This window comes from Euprymna scolopes, chromosome 46, assembly GCF_053919585.1.
Source record: "Euprymna scolopes isolate OS-2025 chromosome 46, ASM5391958v1, whole genome shotgun sequence".
NCBI classification, from domain to species: domain Eukaryota; kingdom Metazoa; phylum Mollusca; class Cephalopoda; order Sepiida; family Sepiolidae; genus Euprymna; species Euprymna scolopes.
In genome coordinates, this window is record NC_136527.1 from 39,012,539 (window position 1) to 39,034,544 (window position 22,006).

The 22,006-nt window shown below is 36.0% G+C and overlaps 1 long non-coding RNA gene across 1 annotated transcript; it reads left to right on the forward strand.

Moving 5' to 3' along the window:
• Window positions 1-1,227: 1,227 nt before the first annotated feature.
• Window positions 1,228-21,146, forward strand: LOC145270539 (uncharacterized). The gene is made up of 2 exons (XR_013865428.1): window positions 1,228-1,292; window positions 13,626-21,146. It is a non-coding gene; the product is annotated as an uncharacterized LOC145270539 (long non-coding RNA).
• The last annotated feature ends 860 nt before the right edge of the window (window positions 21,147-22,006 follow it).

The window sequence follows — 22,006 nt, forward strand, 5'->3', positions numbered from 1 at the left end:
GTATTTCATATTAAATATACAAATGTTTATAATATTTTTAATCATTAACCTGTGTAAATCTTAAAACCTAACAAAATTATAACAAAGATTTATTATTAATTGCAGTTAGTGGGGGTCGTCAGGCCTTTTTAGGAACTAACTTCCTCCACAAATAAATAAAAATAAAAAGAAGAAGACTTACATGCAAAACAAACGGAGGTTTATTCACAGAAACCAACCATTAACAAATAAAATATAATTCTCTTTATAATGAGTGCAGAAGTCCTTTTGAGTGTTCGTATAAAAAAAGGAGAATGTCTTTTTTTGCTGAACTGTTCATATGTTAAAACATGGTAAGAGAGGCAATAGGTAATGTTCGCCTGTGAAATTGTATGAAGCGCGCGGAGCGGTGAAAATGGAAGAGTGATAGTAACACGCGTGGAACCTCCGAATGAGAATGCAGTTGAGAGAGAGAGATTTGATATTTGTGTGTGCTTAAATACTATTTGGACCAGCTCCCAGCGAGCTTAAGAAGAAAAGTTTAGAAAAATGTCCTTGGAGAAATCCCATTGGATGGAAACATCACGTGGGGTGCTCTGTACTACGTCCGCTCGTTTTGAGTCAATTTAATATATAAGGCCACGCCGGAATTTACGTGGGAGTTATTTTTTATTTTTCACGCACCAACATAATCATAATCAAACTGCGCGCCTAAATTGTATTTATTTTTATAACAATTTTTAATCTGAATCTTAACCGTGTCAACTGGCACAGTCTCTAATCTTTCACATACAATCAAAACGTAATCGGAAACCTACAAAAAAATTATGATAAATCGGCTTTCAAAACTAATTCCCCCTATTTTTGCCCGCCCATTTTTGCCCGTACTTACATAAAACCGTGTTTTCTTTTTTGAATTATTTAAACTGAATTATAATTTTCATGTAAAAATAAATTTCGAAATCGAATAAATTAAAAGTAGTTTAGTTTACTTGACAAAACAGAAGAATTAAGTTCCAAGATTAACTCTTAAAATGTCTTTTCAATTAAAAAACATATTTTTTTAAATATAAATAAATTACAATAAATAATTATAAAATTTGTTTTCTTTTTAAAATTGTCTATTTTTGCATGCATTATGTCCCTTTAACAGTTATCTCCCTTGGTCGGACATTTTTCTTTTAGAGTTTTCTCTGATTCAACACCGGCAGGTTGACCGGTGTTTTACTCTGTAATTGTAGTCAGCAACCTTTCTAGCCACACGTATCTATGTTTTATCTTCTGTTGTCCTTCGCCATTTTGAGCCATCTCCGGTAAGAAACATTATATATCTCTTTCTTTTTAATACTTTTATCGTTATTTTTTAAATATGATTTCATCTTAACTACGAACTTTGTTTACTTTCTTTACCCACATGTCAGACCCCCTTACTTCTAGTTGTGTTGTTCATTTCATTATGCATACGACTCCCCATTCAGCCCTCTATAGGCTAAATGGGGAGTCGTATGAGTTCTCTCCCCCTTTATAACATCTCGCTTCTTATTTTTTGTTTGTTTCTTTCTTTCTTTCATTTTCATTTTTTACCATATCTACTCTCAATATGCGTGTGTTAATTAAAAGGGTTAAAAATATAAACACATCGAACTTTCTAGGGGAAATATTAACTTCCGGTGAATGCTGGAAAAATATCGTAAGTAAAATGTCGTTTAGTAAAATCGTTACTTGTATTTTAAGCTAAATATTTTATCGTGGTTTATTTTTTGTCATTTCATTTAACTTAATATGAAAATGGATAATAAACTTTAAAATATCAATTATTGAATGGATTTTATTATTTCCTTTTCTGTAAAAACTCAATTTTATTTTTATGGATACATGTGGCCAGTGACACCAATATGATGACTAAAATCCCAAATTATGGTCTTTTTAAATTAAAACATTGTAGATGTTTGTAGAGTTGAAGAAAATGAAGGGAGGAAGCGCCCACATGTCTGCACGTCATGCCTTACCTTGGAATGCTCCTACGGTGTGCGTACGTGCATGGCCGAAACATGAGAGAAATTCCAAAATGGCGCCGTCCTCATCTTGTAGATTGTGCGATCATCACTGGGCCCCACGTGACCGTTCTTTGGCTGCTGATTGGCCAAGGACGAACGCCGGAAGGATAAAGGGAGTGTGTTTGGAACATGGGTGGGTCTTTTCTAGGATCGACGTCAGTGTGATCGTATCGGTGAACTGCTGCAGCTTTAAGAGTACCTTAGTGTGTGTGTGATTTTTTGGGACTTGCTCGTCTGCTGACTTTACAGGACTTTCTTTTCTGCTGATTCTACAGGACCTGCCCTTCTGCAGAACTTGGAACAAAACTTCAAGCCTCTTCTTTCTTTTCACACGTAGTCACCTAAAAAGGTAGAATCCGACTTACTTGTGAAACGGCTTTAAGCTATTTCGGCGAAATGGGGGAAAAAATTGACCTCAAATTAATACCGGAGTTCGATGGATCAACCCCGGTACTTGACTGGGTGGAAAAGTTGGAGTTACATTGTGTTTTGTCTGGCGTAAAGAACTTCGAACGTGTTGTCCCTCTGCGCTTGTCCGGCGGTGCCTTTGCCGTGTATCAACAGTTCAGCCATGAGGGCAAACAGGACTACGAGACAATTAAGGTGGCGCTGTTCAAGGCGTTTGCAATTGACCCTGCCACTGCTTGGGAGCCACTTGAGGCAAGGACCCTACGTCCGGGCGAAACGGTCGATGTATACTTGGCAGAACTGACCAAGTTAACGGTCTTGTGTGTTGGACTGCCTGAGCGGGCCTTAGCATGCAAATTCCTAGCAGGACTCCCGACAGAAGGAAGGCGACTATTACGAACCAGTTCAAGTGCGGATTCGTTGCCCCTTAATGACCTAGTGGATCGGGCCAGGACTGTAATGAAGAATTATTCCGAGATGAGGGAACCGGTAATTGCTGCTGCCCGGTCCATGCTGAATGATAAGAAACCATATCAGGGACCCGGTCCACGTGGTGGAATCATATGCTACAAATGCAATGGACAGGGCCATATTGCAAGGAACTGCCGGCAGCAACCAACGGCCGTTCGCTGCTACCGGTGTAAGGAAGCCGGCCATATAGCTCAAGACTTTCCGGGAAACGGAACCGGGGACAAGGTGTCAGCGTCAACCTCTTCCCCACGCAGAAATTAAATGAGACGCTGCCGATCATTTCGATATATGTCAACGAAACACTGCGCTCAGCACTCCTCGACTCCAGGTGCTCCCGCACTATCATATGTGCAGATCTCTGCCACACTTGGAGAAAGAAGAACGTCCGAGTGACTACCATCAGTGGAGAGACGCACACATGTTGCGGGGTGGGCAGCGTAAACATTCGGACAAAAAATGGAATCTCCGCTAACCTAGAGGCGCTGGTGGTACCAGAAAACCCCCTGAGTTTTGACCTGCTCCTAGGATATGATGCCATCAGACCTCTTGGTGGTGTCTACATAATGGCGACGGGGGCGGTACATTTTCAGGAGAAAGCCTCAGTGTGTGCTGCACTAAAGATCGACCAACCAGACTTCAGCGTCGAATTTGACGAGCAAAAGAGGGCCTGGACTGCCTCATGGAAGTGGTCGGAAGACCGAGAACCGGCCAAACTGCAAAATGGCATAACGGAATACCATGTGCCCGACCACATGAGGCCCGCGTACGAAGAAGAACTTCGCAGATGGATCGAGGATGGCTAGTTGATTCCCTACCCCTACAAAAAACTTGGACCCCCCAAGGGTCTGATCCCATTAATGGCAGTTGCTCAACAGAACAAAGCAAAAGTCAGGCCGGTGATGGATTACCGAGAACTGAACTCATATGTTGATGCGTTCACAGGCGAGGCCGACGTGTGTGCTAGCAAACTGTGAGAATGGCGCCAGCTGGGTTCTAATGTGCCCCTGTTGGACCTTAGAAGGGCATATCTGCAGGTCCGGGTTAGCGAGACACTGTGGCCGTTTCAGACGGTAGTGTTTTCTGGTAGGAGGTATTGCCTCACTCGACTGGGCTTTGGGCGTAACGTTGCGCCCCAAATCATGAAAACGATCATCAATGCTGTATTGTCACAGGATAAGACCGTAAAAGAGGGGACATCAGCATACCTTGACGACATATACGTGAATGAAGACGTTGTGCCATCATCACGTGTGAGGGCTAAGCTTGCCGAACTTGGACTGATTTGTAAGTATCCAGAACGCTTGGAGGATGGTGCTCGTGTTTTGGGGTTGAGCATTCAACAGGAGCGAGGGACCTTGAGGTGGGGGCGCGGAACTGTAGTCCCTGAAGTGCCCCATATCCTCACAAGGCGGGCCATATTTTCCCTGTGTGGAAAACTGGTAGGACACTTGCCAGTATGTGGATGGACCCGGGTCGCAACAGCCAGCATGAAGAGGAGGGCGAGTTCAGTTACCAAAGGCTGGGATGACGAGACGGTGGACAATCTGTTGCTTCGCATGGTAAAAGAAACCATCACAAGAGTCAAGCAGGAGGACCCCGCTAAAGGAGATGAGTGCGTCCAGGGAGACAGACTAAATGTGTGGGTGGATGCGAGCTCCCTCTCGATCGGGGCACTATTGGAGATGAACGGGTCTGTGATTGAGGACGCCTGCTGGTTGCGACCACTGGGTGATGCCGCTCACATCAACCTAGCGGAGTTGGATGCGGTGATAAAGGGAGTAAATATGGCACTCCAGTGGAAGGTTAAAGAATTGTGCTTACACACAGATTTGCTGTGCGTGTACCACTGGATAGTTGACACACTAACAGGCAAAGCGAGAGTGCGCACCAAGGCGGCTACCGAAATGCTAATTAGACGAAGGTTGGAGACTCTAAGGAAGCTGGTGGAAGAGTACAACCTATCGGTGAACGCGATGCTTGTCGCTTCCATCCACAATCTTGCAGATAAACTCACCCGTGTGCCCCAGAGGTGGTTCGATGCAATGAAGAAAGAAGCCGAACCAGGATCGTTATGTGCTGCCTCTATTGAGGGGACGGATGAAATCAAGAGGGTACACCACGACACTGGACACCCTGGAGTGAGACGGACATATTATTTCGCACACTTAACCAACCCGTCAGTGTCCAAAAACAGAGTAGAATCAGTGGTCAAAGAATGCCAAATATGCCAGTCAATCGACCCGGCTCCCACCAAATGGCAGAAAGGTCGGCTGGAAGTCGACGTGACTTGGAGCCGGCTGGGCATGGACATAACCCACTATGGTGGTCAGCACTTCCTCACACTAATCGATTGTGGACCGACGAGGTTTGCGATCTGGCGACTGTTAACAGGACAGGACTCGGCTAGTGTCATCCGCCAATTAGAGTCTATATTTTACGAGCGGGGGCCACCCGAAGAGACTCTCACGGACAACGACACAGCCTTTTGCAGCGGGGAATTCAGGCGTTTCATGGACGAGTGGTGGACCCGGCTTAGACACAGGTGTGCATATGTGCCGAGTGGCAACGGTATAGCAGAGCGGTGCCACCGAAGTGTGAAACGGATAGCAGCAAGGAAGCAATGCACGATTGCGGAGGCGGTATATAGGTACAATACAACGTCAAAGGATGACGCGACTGCTGAAAGTGCACCTGCTAATGTGATACATCGCTATCGAGTGCGTGTTAAGGGCATTGACGCCTGCGTGCCTAATCAGAAGAAGACGCAAGGACGGTACAAGTCAGGGGACACCGTCTGGGTAAGGCCTCCCAATAACCGATGCACGACCAGGTTCAGACAGGGACGGATCACCAGCATAATCGGTGAGCAGGCTGTGCTGGTTGATGGTGTCCCATGCCATGTAAGGGATGTCTGGCCCGCCCTTGATATAAACCAAATGGTGAACAGTGAAAGTAATGAATCATCCAGTGATGAAATGTGGATCCGGCCTATTGCTGAGAACCTCAGCACGGATGGCGATAGCTCCAGCACCACTTCTGAGAGCTCGGATGAAGATGAAGATGAAGCGCAGCCGGACGGTAGGACTGTGGACACTGACCCAGGTAGCTCGGAGGAAGATGAAGTGAAGACGGATGGTAGGACTGTGGACACTGACCCGGGTGGCACTGGTGGAGATGAAGAAGCCCAGCTAATCCCCCTCCGTAGGAGCACCCGCATCAAACGACCGCGGCCGCAATGCTGCATGTGTGATCTTGAGACCAGGGGGGGTGTAGAGTCGAAGAAAATGAAGGGAGGAAGCGCCCACGTGTCTGCGCGTCATGCCTTACCTTGGAACGCTCCTACGGTGTGCGTACGTGCATGGCCGAAACATGAAAGAAATTCCAAAATGGCGCCGTCCTCATCTTGTAGATTGTGCGATCATCACTGGGCCCCACGTGACCGCTCTTTGGCTGCTGATTGGCCAAGGACGAACGCCGGAAGGATAAAGGGAGTGTGTTTGGAACATGGGTGGGTCTTTTCTAGGATCGACGTCAGTGTGATCGTATCGGTGAACTGCTGCAGCTTTAAGAGTACCTTAGTGTGTGTGTGATTTTTTGGGACTTGCTCGTCTGCTGACTTTACAGGACTTTCTTTTCTGCTGATTCTACAGGACCTGCCCTTCTGCAGAACTTGGAACAAAACTTCAAGCCTCTTCTTTCTTTTCACACGTAGTCGCCTAAAAAGGTAGAATCCGACTTACTTGTGAAACGGCTTTAATGTTAACAATTAGAAATATTTTAAATATTTCAGGAACATTACAATAATATTATTCATTCAATATTTTCACAAAAAAATAATATTAATGTGGTTTTAATGATAAAAATTATCACAAAAGTTTTGCTTCCATGGTTTATAAAAATCACTAATCTTTCGATATCCTCATTTAACTAAGCCTGCATAATGAACACTCGTTACAAAAAACATTTACGTTTGAACGATTTGAATTAATATTCCTAACACGTAAATAAATGTTATTTCATCTAAAAACAGTGATTTCGTGTTTTCTGTCAAGTGTATAAAATAAAATGGACTTATGCGCGACGTCTCTTGTAAAATCCCGCTTTAGAGGTGGGGGTGCTAATGAAGCTATTTTTTTACAAACAACTTTTTTTTTTAAAATTCAATATCGTAAGACTTTACTAATTATCTTTGAAATAGTCGCAGAAAATTAATATTTATCTTTCAAGCGATTTTTGGCATTTATTTAACGTCTAAATTTAACTGAATTCCCAAGTTTCTGACGTCGCCGTGAAAACATTTTAAATTATAATTTTTTTTCATGTATAACTTTTTTTTAAACTTTAGACTTTTATCCTTTAAACACAATACAAAAATTATCGAAAATCTCAAAAAAGAAAAAAAAATACGTTTATCAGTTTCCGCCATGAAATTGCACTTACCATATGCACCGAATTATAGAATTAATAAAAATGAAACTTGTAGTCTGTTCTCTCTCGTGTAAATATTTAAATGTTAAATAAAATAATACTAATTTTATCCGTGATATTCACCAAACAGATCGGCTCTATTTCGAAATGATGTTTTAAAAATATTTTCCTCTTCAATTTTGTTTTCTGCGAACTTGCTCTTCCGTTCGTCATCTTGAATGTTAACTTGAGCTTGAAAAATCGTTTCCTTTATAAATAAATAAAGTTGATCGAAAGCAGATTATAAAACAAAAACGTAAGTATTACTACATGAATTTAGTATCGATTTTTACGCATTTGCAGAATAAGTTAAAAATGCAAGGGAGATAACTACATTCACGAAGCGATTTATCCTAATGAAAATGTTGATTTATCGTTGAAAATTTTTCGCTGTCGATTGTGTTTTCTTGTTTCTTGTTTTCAATATTGATTAAACATAAAAATAACTTTTTTATCGTTTATCAATTTTATATATAATTTTTTATTTATTTTATAAATTTTTACTGCTTTGTAACTGTTTCACAAGTTGAAAGTAAAAAGAAATTGTCTTGTTTTTTTATTTTCATCAGCAAATTATTCTATAGTTTCCTAAGTGTGCTAAAAACGAATATATATTTCCAAAGTGGCGCAGAGAATTGTTATCATGATATGAGGAAACTATTTTTTCATCAGGATCAGTTTTCTATATAAATTTAATGTAAAATAAGCACTCACTTTATGGCCACATGGTGATATTTTTTTATTTGTTTTGTTGGCCTGCCTGAAAGTCGTTTTGGTAAATTGTAATATACTTTCCACCTTAACAATCATCTTTAACATTACAACTTCGATAGCACTATCAGAATTTTTGTAGGAATTTTTGACACCCCTAACACGAAACTGCGAATACAATATAAAAATCTCGTAATTTCTCTGTTAAAAGTGGGTTATTTATTTTCTTTATGGATTATACTTCCAAAATAAACTATTACAGTTGTTTTAAAAGTAATAAAAATATTTTTATTTTTTTTTTAAACAGTAATGAATTTTCCGAACTCAATATTTTTCAATTTTTAAACTCAATATTTTTAAATTTCTAAATTTTAAAAATCTATCAAAATTTTTCTATTGATTCTATTTTTACGATATTTTCAGGGTCAATGTGAAATTTTATGTTCTTTCCAATAAACCGAATATAATATTTTAGACAAACGTTTTTTTTTTTTTATTCACGGTTCCCCCCCCCCCAAGTGTCTATTACAAAGAAAATACTTAATTTAGTCCCGGATAAGTACATAATTATTTACTCACAAATTGAAGAGAAAAGGTCAATACATAATATATTCAAATTTAAAAAAAAACGGACATCGTGTTCTTGTAGAATTTTACCTGTAAAGTTTGAAGTTTAAAACCTTTTTTTAAACCACGTTATTTGTTTTTTCTTTTTTCTTTTTTTTTTTTAATGGAACCTTGGTCCTTGCTCCTTTAATTGAAAAAAAAATTAGGGCTTGAATTACATTTTTCGAGGAGTTATAAGCTTGGAAAGATGGGGTGGAATTATTCGCTATTTTCACAAAAAATTCTGATACTGCTACAACTTCGATAGGTTTTTGGTATCCTGAAAACGAATATCACATTTAAATTTGATGCAAACAAGAAGGTATCTGGATATAAAAACTATAATTGTTATCAGTGGTGGCCAATTAAGCATGCATTTGCACATACAGAATTGGCCACCACCGATAACATAAGGAATTACATTGCTTAATATTTGAAAAACTACTTATTTGTGGCAAATATGTGTGCGCACTTGAACACACAAAATAGTCATATATAAAAATGGTCATCATTGATAACATAAGGAATGACACGTATTTGTATACAGATTATACTTTATTTTTGTTCTTTAATGTCCTCGTGTGTTTATCAAAAGAGGAAATCAGAAAACAAAAAATACTCTTCGCCAAAAAAACGAATGCAAAACTGACCTCCTTCCTACATGGCCATAAAGTGAGTGCTCATTTATGTTTAATTTATATTTAAATGTGATCCCTCACTTTTTTAAAAAATCTCTGCACCATTTTTTTAAGCATATATTTGTTTTTAGCACCCTCGAAAACTGATAAAAGTCGTCATTGTAAAGGGTTTTAGGGGCTTTTGAAAAATTCTAGACATTGACCAAAACAACAAACCTCACAAATAACTTTTACTAAATTAAAAAAAAAATAATCATGATTCTTAAACAAATTACAATATTACGATTCTGAAATTTTTAGGTGAGAAATGATTATTTGTATTATTTAGATTATTAAGACTACTATTCTCGTCTTGAGTGTTATTTATTGTGCAAATATTGTAAAAATAACACTTGTCGAATATTTACTTACCAGATTGTAATAGTACTCTTAACTTTAATTCTGTTTTGAAAAGTAAAGGCGACATAAACTGTTTTGTATTTTGGGGGACATTAACTGTGATAGATGAAAACATTGGAATTGTTATTAATGAGGCTTCCATAAGTGGATGTTTGTCATGTGCTCAGCTTGACTGAGACATGGCATTTTATTTGGTAAAATCTCAAACCGTGAGGTGTCAGTGCTGTTGCTATAGAACTAATGGTTTCCACCTAGCCTTGAGGTGCTGCTTTTGCATAAAAATAACTGAATACTTTCAATTATCATAAATAAAATGTAAATGTGATTAATCCCTCATTGTAAATAGTAGGGTGTATGCCTCAGTAGTAGAGCAACTGGCAAAGTAACTGGGGTTTTCGTTTAAAAACACTCAGACCTGCACATTGTCTGACACCACCGCAGGGACAAAGTAAGAAGTAAGGACATTAAAATATGATTTAGTCTTTTTTATGTGGATAAAAAGCATTTATTTCAATAATTTCCAACAACCCATTTCACTGTGTTTAAAAATATCACTCCCGCATCGTACATATCTGTCAGAAATGTCCTTTTTGTATGTGCCATTTTCCTCACGTGCATTTTCACTTTTTCAACCATGCAGTCCATTTTTTCTCTCACTGCATATGATTCAAAACACGTTTGATTGCTGTCTTTTCTCATCATTTTTTTCTGCCTTTTTCTCTTCCATGATATCAGTATGTGTACACTTGCTTTATTTGACTGACATCAGTATACATACACTTGCTTTATTTGCATATGTGCTAAGATGGTGGCTACTTATATTTTCACTAGCTAGCTATCCTACAGCTGCTGCTGATTTTCTCACATGAGCACCATGCACGTTATATTACAAGAACATGTGTTTTTGGATAGCTGAATTATCTATGCAGCATTTAAATACAATTTGAGTTTTATATCTCTTGTTTCTTTCATAATTTATTTCAGCTGGTAAGACCCTTCTGGAAATTTTTTAATCCAGATATTTTGAAAGTTGGTTTAAAAAAAATGAGATTATTTTAGATTTTCTATTGAAAAACTAAAATAATCTCAGTTTTTTTTTCAGTGTGATTCATGAATTTTTCTTGGTGTTGGATTGTATGTTTTATTGTTAATTCTTCTTGTTATTTATTACTGTTACTCCACCTTTGCTATTGTTATGGACTTTTATTTTTCTTCTGGTTATGATTGAAGGTAGCCTTGTGTCCATGGAAATAAAGTAAGGAGCCGTTATCCCCCTCTTGTTATTTGTATGAACTTTTATTTTTCTTTCGACTATGAGTAAAAGAACCTGTGTATCTATCGTTTAGATTCCTAACCATATGTTTGTTATGAAATTTGCATACGTTCCACATGTTATCTATGATAATCATCTGGGAGGATGTTAGCAAGTAAGCTTTTAATCCCCTTCCTCATCTTGAGGGTCAGAGAGGATAAACTCCTAGTGATTGTCACAAGTAGAGGAGAGGTGTTTGTTGTTATTTAGATATAGGTCACTTTACTTTCATTGGGTGACAAAAGGACATCATTTCTCAGATTAGCATGAGAAAAAGCTGATCATTTCACAAGGAGGAGACGTGCTTGTTAGTTCTATTTAGATATTTGATTGTCACAGCTTGAGGTCAGAGAAGATAAACCTAGTCATTCAATTTAGATATAGGGCAACTTACTTTCATCAGCTGCTAAAAGGACATCATTTCAGAGTAGTATGAAAAAAAGCTGATCATTTCCTGACATATTTCCCCTTCAATCATATGAAACTAACAACAATTCCTTCTTTTCTCTACCTGCATAGATAAAACTCTCCTCTGTCTATATAGGAAAAGCAAGAGAAAGAAGTGATAAGATATACAATTCTCCTGACTATGATTTGTCGTAGTGATGAGGTTTTGATTTTAGTCTAAGAGTATATGAAACGTGCTACAGGAGGAAAATGTTGGTTCCTTTCATATTTCACCTTTCTTAGCCATCCTCCAAATTATGTGATTAAAAACAAGAAAATACATTTAGACGACAAAACACAATTATAACACAAAAGAACAAACAATAAACATTCTACAACATTTAAAGTCAGTGTTGAATGTATTCCATAGGTCACTTAGTGTTTCAGTATATGTGAAAATCATTCTTTCTTTTTCATTTTTGTCTTTATTCTTTTTTTTTATTTACATCAACAGTGCCAGCAAAAAGAAAGTATGCACATGTAATTTTTTTCCAATTTTTTAAATTGACCTGAACACTAGAATATTTCAATTAAAAGTCAAATATGAACAAATAAAATTATAAAAGAATAAAAGGTATCAACTGAGGTATACTTAGTTTAAATTTACAGTTTTTTTTAATTACAAGTGCGGCCTTTCTTTTTGCCGTCTGTGTATATTCATAAATTTGAAAAAAAATGATCTCTTTTTTCTGTCTTTATGAATATTAATCGTATAAACAATGTTCAGAGTCGTTTCTATCTTGTTAATTAAAGTCATTACAGTTTTTTTTTAATTTTCTTTCTAAAATAAGTTTTTTTTCCTTTGGTTTAACGCTTTGGTCGGTCCTGTCAGTTTTGGAACCAAAAGTATTGAATTCTGTTACTTATCATAAAAATGCTTTAAGATACGAAAATAAAATGAAATATTCCCATTTTACATCCTAGCAGTGTAACGACATGTCATTTTACAATGTTCTTCATTCATGTGTATGTAACTAACATACCCACTGAAAAATGGTATGGTCTGGTGATTTATTGATGAGTGAAGTAGCTATCCTTTTAGGTGGGGAAGTAGTTGGTATTGGAGTCACAGTGGGCAGTGAATTTTCTTCCACAATGATAACGTCAGCTGATTCATCAATAATGTAACGGGACTGTACCATTTTTAAGTGGGGGTGTTAGTTACATACAAATCAATGAAGTACCTGGTAAAAGAACATTTATTTCATTACACCACTGAGACGATAGATGACAACCGACCTAAGGATCAATGTCTTTATATGGGAGACATAAAATGACACACGATTATTCCCATGCGTGTTTACTGCTCGAGTTAATAAAAAAATCATTTCTTTTGTCTCATAATGTTTTTTTTTTCACAACTCAATCTTAATGATTTGCATCGGTCAAAGTCTCATATAGGAATATTCAATTGCATGATTTGACCCGGATTCTCAGTAATTCCCATCACGCATGGATTGGTTTAAGCCAAGCGTTGTAACAGACACAGACTAATTTCAAAATGAACAAACCGGAAATTGGCTTTAGAAAAACAGTGCATGCATAGAATATGGAGTAATAAATAGTGAATTTTGAAGTGTCAATCCTCATTGAGATTGAAAATATAATTTCAAATTATGTACAACTTTTAATCAGTCATCGCTAACAAAACACAGCATGCTACTCTTATGTACTAAATAAATTCAATTTTAAGTTACTCCTGAATGTTGAAGTTTCAATCCTCTGTGAGATTGGAAATTGAATTTAAAATTATGTAGAACCTTTTAATGGAACCTTTGTTTAGTACATGAGAGTATCATGCACTTGTGTTTAAGCGGTGACTAGAACAATTGCCAAAACTACAAACTCTTCAAAATTATACCTATACTAAAAAAATCTACTAAATCTCAGAAAGTCATGTCACAACTTTATACAGTGAAACACTTTTTACTTGCCTGCTTTGATATCACACAAATTCATAAACACTACTACAAGGCCAGAAACTTATATTTGAAAATAGAAACAAATTTTGTTGACAAACCAGTATTGATAAAAACTATTCTCATTTTATTTTGAATTTTATTTATAATAAATTTACATTTATAAAAATAAACATGAATTCAATTTAACTAAATTGTTTTATATTTTCAGAATTTTCAACACTTAAAAGAAAGATATTAATGAAGGAGAAGGAACTTACATCACTGGTGACTTAAAAATAAGTTTATAATGATATAATTTCTTTATATAAATTTTTTATAGTCGAAATTTATTAGCATATCTTATCATGCATTCCATTGTATATAATTTTTGTGGAATTACATGCCAGCAAACATGGGAGACAAACCTCATTCTTGTGAAAGATGTGATTATTCATTTGCACATAAGTCACAATTGTTGAGTCATATGAAAACACATACGGGAGAGAAACCACATTCTTGCAAAGTATGTGGTTCTTCTTTTGCAGATAAGTCAAATTTAATGACTCATATGAGAACACATACGGGAGACAAACCACATTCTTGTGAAGTATGTGGCTCCTCTTTTGCACAACTGTCAACTTTATTGAATCATATGAAAACACATACGGGAGAGAAACCATATACTTGTGACATATGTGGTTCTTGTTTTACATGGAAGGCAAATTTATTGACTCATATGAGAACACATACGGGAGAGAAACCACATTCATGTGAAGTATGTGGGTCGTCTTTTGCACAGCTGTCACATATGTTGAGTCATATGAAAACACATACGGGAGAAAAACCACATTCATGTGAAGTATGTGGTTCTTCTTTTGCACGGAAATCACATTTAATGACTCATGTGCAAAGACATACGGGAGAGAAACCACATTCTTGTGAAGTGTGTGGTTCTTCTTTTGCACGTAAGTCAAGTTTATTGAGGCATGCAAAAACACACACGGGAGAGAAACCATATACTTGTGACATATGTGGTTCCTCTTTTGCAAACAAGTCAAGTTTGTCACGTCATATGAACACACATATGTAAACCTTATATGGGATAAGAAGGAGAAAGTGGCAGCCATAGTTAAAGTAAGCGTCCCTTATGATGTTGGCCTTAACTGAGCAGAAGGGTAGAAAATAACAAAATACCAAGGACCTATCTATGATATGAAAAGAAACTGGAATCTTAAGAAGGTTTCAATCATACCAGTCATTATAGGTGCAACCAGGCTAATGAAAAAGAATTTCAAAAACTATCTGGTGAATATACCCGGTAAACCAAGTGCAAAATAAATACAAACAATAGCATTTAAAGGCACGATTGGAATCTTAAAAAGATCTTATGGTTGGAGTAACTAAACTAATGGTAGAATATTTGGCATCCAGTAGAATGTCCCATCCCCAGGAAAAAGGAAGTGATAAGAAAAAACAAAAAGAGACAAACCACATTCTTGTGAAGTATGTGGTTACTTTGGTCAGAAGTCAGATTTATTGTGTCATAAGCTAACACATATGGGAAACAATATCTGATGATCTTCCAAATTCCATACCTCAAAATTGTATACCAGCATTATGAAGGAAGAGCCAGTAGTACAACCTCTATCACATAGTCAGCCAACTATTTTGCACAAGCCTCTCTTAATCAGAAAACAAGTTTGCTATGGAAATCACCAAAACGAGTCTTTTAAGAAACTCCAGGGTTTTATATACGACATAGAAAAAAGTACCTGGCAAATATACCTGCCGAACCAAGTGCAAGAGACATTTGCATAAAAAATTTATTGTGTCATATGCAAAAATATGCTGAATACAAAAGAACTTTAATAGAACATACAAATATCTATGTATTTCATATAGAGTTCAAGTGTGAGTCACAGGTAGGGAGCCCTTTGATTTCTGAGTACTTCAATTTATCAGGTTAATTCGACATTTTTAAAACTTCTAATTTAAAAATTTAACATTCTGTTATCAAAACTTGCAACTCCAAAACTTTACACTTTGTTTTTAAAACGTCTAAATCTATAAGACACCCTTTTGTCAAACCTATTAACTCCACAACTCGATATTCTGTTGTCAAAACTATTAACTCCACAACTCGATATTCTGTTGTCAAACCTATTAACTCCACAACTCACTATTAACTAAAAAAATCAATCCTTTCTTTTAACTCATCCTCTATTCTGTATGCGTCTTTTTTAATTCACCTGTTTCTTTTGCAAAGAAATTGCGACATTCTGCATCATGGTCATGTCCGTTACGCATAAAATCAATTGGATGTAACCACTTTAACCTACTTTCTATTTTATGTAAATCTATGTAAACATACAACTTTTATGACGAGGTCACGTCTTTACAGTTTTTATAAAATCAGCTTTATACAAACATGTGAACAACCATTTAAGTCTAGTTGATATATTTTTGTTACACAACTGACCCTTTGAAGCACGCACACATGCAAGCCCAATTAATTTTGATTTTTCCTACAAAATATTTGTTTTAATTTTCATGTTTTTCACTGTTTCAAAAATTTAAAGTAATTGCTTGGCGCACGTATAGAAATGGTATCCCTCGGTGTATTTTTAACATTAATTGTGATTTGAAAACAGACAACATAAAATCAAACTATTTTACATTTTGAGGGATGTTAAACGGTTATAATTGAAAAGATTGGAGTAATTATTTATGGTGCTTTTCATAAGTGAATGTTCTGCATTTGTGTACAGAAAATCCTAACTTAATTTGGCTAGCATGGGTTTGATTAAAAAACATTGTAACGTTTCAAAACAACTTTATTAATTATAACTAACTGAATAATAAAATAAGTAAATACTTTCAATCATCACAAATAAAATGTAAATGTGATTAATCCCTCATGGTTACTAGTAGGAACTGTATCATGAAATTTGAAGAACCAGGCCTGCACATTGTCTGGTACCATCGCAGAAACAAAATACATTATATTAAGTTAAGCAAGAATGATGGAAGAAAGAAAAGATTTATTCAATTTGATATTCGTTCAAAATGACTGAAACAGCCAATCCTTTATCATTTTCATGAATGGATGTAACGCATTATGAGTGCAAGCATTTTTTTACTTTGACAGATTGTGGCTTGACACGTTTCACGATATGTCGTCTGTAGACATTACAGGATGCATCTAGCATTATACGACAGTTGAGACCTGTCTTTTTTGACGGTGGTGCCCCACTGGAAATTCTGACTGATAACGCCACTATGTTTCAATGTCAAGAATTTCAGAGATTTACGCAGGAATGGGGGATTAGAATGCGTTACTGATGTGCATATTTTCCAGAAGGTAATGGTATAGCAGAGCAGTGTCACTGCACCATTAAAAGAATTGCGGCCAGGACATAGTTTTCTATTCCAGAAGCTGTGTACTCGTATTATGTGACACCAAAGGACGATGCAACACCAGAAACTGCACCAGCTAATGGGATTTACTGCTATGAACAGCGTATAAAAGGAATTGATGTCACACCATCAGTGGTTAGCATTGTCAATACACCATATCAAGTGGGAGACCGTGTTTGGGTAAAACCCCCAAATGCTGGTTGCACTGTAAAATTTTATGGAGGAAAATAGACAAAATCATAAGTCCTCAGACCATGTTGATTGATGGTGTACCACGTCATGTAAAAGATATCCACCCCTGTTATAACTCTTCTGATTCTGAGGATGAAGAGGAAGATCACATACAGTTCAGGGATGATCCTAATCGCTTACTTCCCCTAGAGGTGAGCCTACAGACCCAGATGAGGGAATGATGGAACATACTAGTGACAATACTGATGAGAACGATGGACATGAGGAAGTACCCGATAAAGACAAATACTGCCCACCTGCCGTGATTATGAAACACAGCCTATAGCACCATGAGAGGGGATAATGGAACATACTGAGTAAGATGAAACGGAGGAAGTGATGCCTTCGATTCTTCAAAGGAGTATCCGACAAAGGCGGATACTGCCTCCTTGCCCTGATTGTAAAACACCGCATAGGCAACCACAAGAGGGGATAATGGAACAGACTGGTGGCAATAACGGTGGTAATGAAGAAGATGGCAATAAGGAAGTGCTGCCCCCCATTCTTCAAAGAAGTACCCGACAACGACGACTGCCCCCCTGCCCTGTGTGTGATCATGAGATCAGGGAGAGAGTATGGAAACGTGCGACTTACCTAACTAGCACGTGTGCATATTTCAACGGGTCGGGAGTGGAATGAAATGAATGAAAAAGAAAAAAACAAAAATGGCTGCCTTATCTCTTTATATGCCTGCAATGTGACCACCCGATATGCAAATTAGATGCTCCTTGTTAGAGATAAAAGAGGGTTGATTATTTAGAGGGAGGTTCATTTTGAAGTTAGATTTCAAAGAAATAAGTTGAATTAACAGAAGTTCGTTTAGAGTTGAGAGAAGGTGCGTTACGTATACAGAAGTTGGAAGTTTGGACAACAGTGTCAACCTTACCCAGGAAATTATTGATGTGACAGGCGAAAGAAATAACACTCAAGTTATTGACTTATAATATATATATATATATATATATATATATATATATATATAGTAAAAAGTAGAGATAACGTCTAGAAACAAAAATGTTCCTAAATTTCATACTGTTAGGACTCGTGGTGCTGTTAGAGTATTTGTTAAAATTCAGTTGTAAGTTACAAGCATCAGAATATTTTTACTCAGTAATTGTTAACAACACAAGAGCTTAAGTAAAGGGTTTCATTCAGGATTCTGCACAGATTTCTAATTACTAAGTTCGACAAAATAAGATCAGAGATAACATAAAAACTTTCCAAAAATTACACCCAAGATGAAATAATATGAATAATCAATGAAGAAACGTAAAGATTTAAAATTAAATATCTGAAAATAGAAACACATTAAGTTTGTTAACAAACCAGTATTGCATAAAGCTATAGTCATTTTCTTTTTTAAATTTCATTATTTAAAGATGTTTTGGATATTTTTAATAAAAAGCAATATAAGAAAATCAGTTTTACCACATGAATTGTATCTTTTTAAAATTTATTTTATATTTCCAGGATATGACACAATGAAAAGAAAATCATTAATGGCTAACAAGGACCTTTCTTCATTGGTGATTTAAAAAGGTTTAAAATAATTATAAATTTCTTATAAATTTTCTAAAGTTAAAATTTACAATCCTTCCTTTCATCATACACTGCACTGCATGTACTTTATGTTGAATAAAATGCAATCAAACATGACTGACAGACGATATTCATGTGAAGTATGTGGTTCTTCTTTTGCATGTAAGTCAAGTTTGTTGAGTCATATGAAAACACATACAGGAGAAAAACCACATTCTTGCGAAGTGTGTGGATATTCTTCTGCCTGGAAGTCGAATTTGTTGTCTCATATGAAAACACACACAGGAGACAAACCTCATTCTTGTGAAGTATGTGGTTTTTCTTTTACATGGAAGTCACATTTGTTGGATCATATGGCAACACATACGGGAGACAAACAACATTCTTGTGAAGTATGTGGTTCTTCATTTGTACGGAAGTCAGCTTTGTTGAGACATATGCGAACACATACAGGAGACAAACCACATTTTTGTGAAGTATGTGGTTCTTCTTTCACACGGAAGTCATATTTGTTGAATCATATGGCAACACACATAGGAGACAAACCACATTCTTGTGAAGTATGTGGTTCTTCTTTTGTGCAGAAGTACAATTTGTTGCGTCATATGAAAACACATACAGGAGAAAACCCACATTCTTGTGAAGTATGTGGTTCTCCTTTTGCACAGAAGTACAATTTGTTACGTCATATGAAAAACATACGGGAGAAAAATCATATTCTTGTGAAGTATGTAGTTCTTCTTTTGCACGGAAGTACAATTTGTTGCGTCATATGAAAACACATATGGGAGACAAACCACATAATTAAGAAATATGTGGTTCTTTTGCACAGAAATCAGATTTTTTTATCATATGCTAAAACTTACAGGAAACACTATCTGATTATCTTCCAAAATCCATACCTCTACATTGTATACCAGCCTCATGAATCAAGAACAGAACGATCCCTATAACCAAGGACTAGCATAAAGAAAATGTCCAATTATATTAATCAATTTTGTTTTACAGAATTAGAAAAGAAGAAATCACTTATAACAGTTGTTAAAAATACTTCAGAACTTCTATTACAGGAAAATGGAAAAATGAGCCAAACAATATCGTTATAAGTATTTTTCGAATTCATTCATCAAGAGCTATATAAGTAAGGTAGGCGTTATTAACTGGCTTCAAAGAGAATGTCCCAAGTATGATTAGGACAGAATTATAATGAATTCTTACGATCAAATTTTATAACAAATATTCTAAGAAGATGAGTGATCTCAGCAATTACAAGTGCACTTTTTACCTCACAGAAATAGTGTGAACCATTTGATATCTAGCTGTCAGGTTCTTGTAGAAGTTTGCTACTATTCAATGGAATACAATGGAATGTGTAAATATATCTATATGACGATCTTAAACATGTGGAATATTGAATTCCACAGCAATCCTGGGAACAATAGTTGCACATGTCATACACTATCCACTATGACTCTCTACGATTTCTACAGAAATGGAGCTGTTAAACCTGACATCATTATATGAGACAAGAAGGGCACATCAGCAACCTCAGAAGTTAATGTCTTCAATAATACTGGGTTAAAAAGTGAAAGAAAAAATGACAAAATACCAGGGTTTATGTACAACTGTGATTTTCTCACACAAAAACTTGCGAAAAGAATATGCTACTTTGATTATGTATATATTCTTGTGTAAATTTTTAAAACCACCTGAAAGAAGATTTTTATGCTGAGGTCACGTTTTAAGATTATTTTACTTTTTTAAAATTTTATACATCTCAGTAATTGCCAACAATTTTAATCTTTTTGTTGTTATCTGACTAACCCTTTGAAACACGCGTAAATTTGATATTCCTTAGAAAGTAAAATAATAAAAAACTGACAATATTTTTGTAATATATGAAATCAGCTTTATACAAACATGTAAACACAAAATTGTACTGCTCTGACATTTTGTGAATGTCTGGCATCTGGTAGTATGTTCCATTCACAAATGATAAAATTTTGAAAAAGTTAAAAACCATATTTTTGTTATGTGTGTATTGCTATTATATGTGTGTGTTTGTATTATTGTTATATGTGTATGTTGGTATACTTGTTATATGTGTGTATTGGTATTGTTATGTGTGTGTTGGTATTATTGTTATATGTGTGTGTTTGTATTATTGTTATATGTGTATGTTGGTATTCTTGTTATATGTGTGTATTGGTATTGTTATATGTGTATGTTGGTATTATTGTTACATGTGTGTGTTGGTATTATTGTTATATGTGTATGTTGGTATTATTGTTATATGTGTGTATTGGTATTATTGTTATATGCGTGTATTGGTATTATTGTTATATGTGTATGTTGGTATTCTTGTTATATGTGCGTATTGGTATTGTTATATGTGTGTTGGTATACTTGTTATATGTGTGTATTGGTATTGTTGTGTTTTTCTCACACAAAATCCCACGATCGAAAAAATATGATCCTTTGATTATGTTAATTATTATCTTAAAACCACCCGAAAAATGTAATATATTTCAATAAAACATCTTATATCGAATATTCATGTCTAAATATCTACTCAAGCTTTCACCTTTTTATCATTGTTTTCATAAAATGTTTATTGTGCAAAATATTTTAAATACGATGGACGTTCAATAGGTAATGACCCTGGCCTACAGTCGTTTGTATGATAGAGTAGAAATATTGCATATGCAATGATTTAAATCTCTATGGGTCATTTGGCAAATTAAAACTCTGACTTAATTGTTGTTCCTGGTTTACAAGTGTGAAATGGAGCCTGTCAAGTGTCATGCAGTGATCAGTTGTCTTATTTGAAATCACGCACACCATGAGAAACTCTTGATGAAATTACAAGAAACAATTTCACATCATATTCTTGTAAAACATTGTCCTTGTGAATTGCAATATGGCATGAAATCTTTAGCAGCAACACCTAGATATGGTTGCCCTCAATCTGTCATTGATGAGGCAACTCTCAGCTATGGGGAGGCTACATAGTTTGAAGATCCATGATTGACGCCAAATCACTAAAAGGTCATGATTAGTGCAGGGTCTGTTGAAACTATTTGATGGATTCCTAGGTTGCTGACAACTTTTACCGAAGCAAAAACGCATTGATTACTGTACCGAAGCAAGATTTACTATAGATGTGTTAAACCAACTTCGATCCACATCACACAATGTGTAAGATCAGAAGCACAGACGTCCATGAAATTTTCTCGCATGTATTTTTGCAATGCCTTGCGTCATCTGATTTTTACCTCCAGAACCCAGAAATTTGTTTTTGAAAGCGGTTTCCAAATGATACATCTTGATTTATGAATTTCAACATCATCTACAAAAACTCCAGAGATGCATTGAACTATGCTAGAAATATGAAACTCTGTGATGTTCTTATCTGGAAAAAAC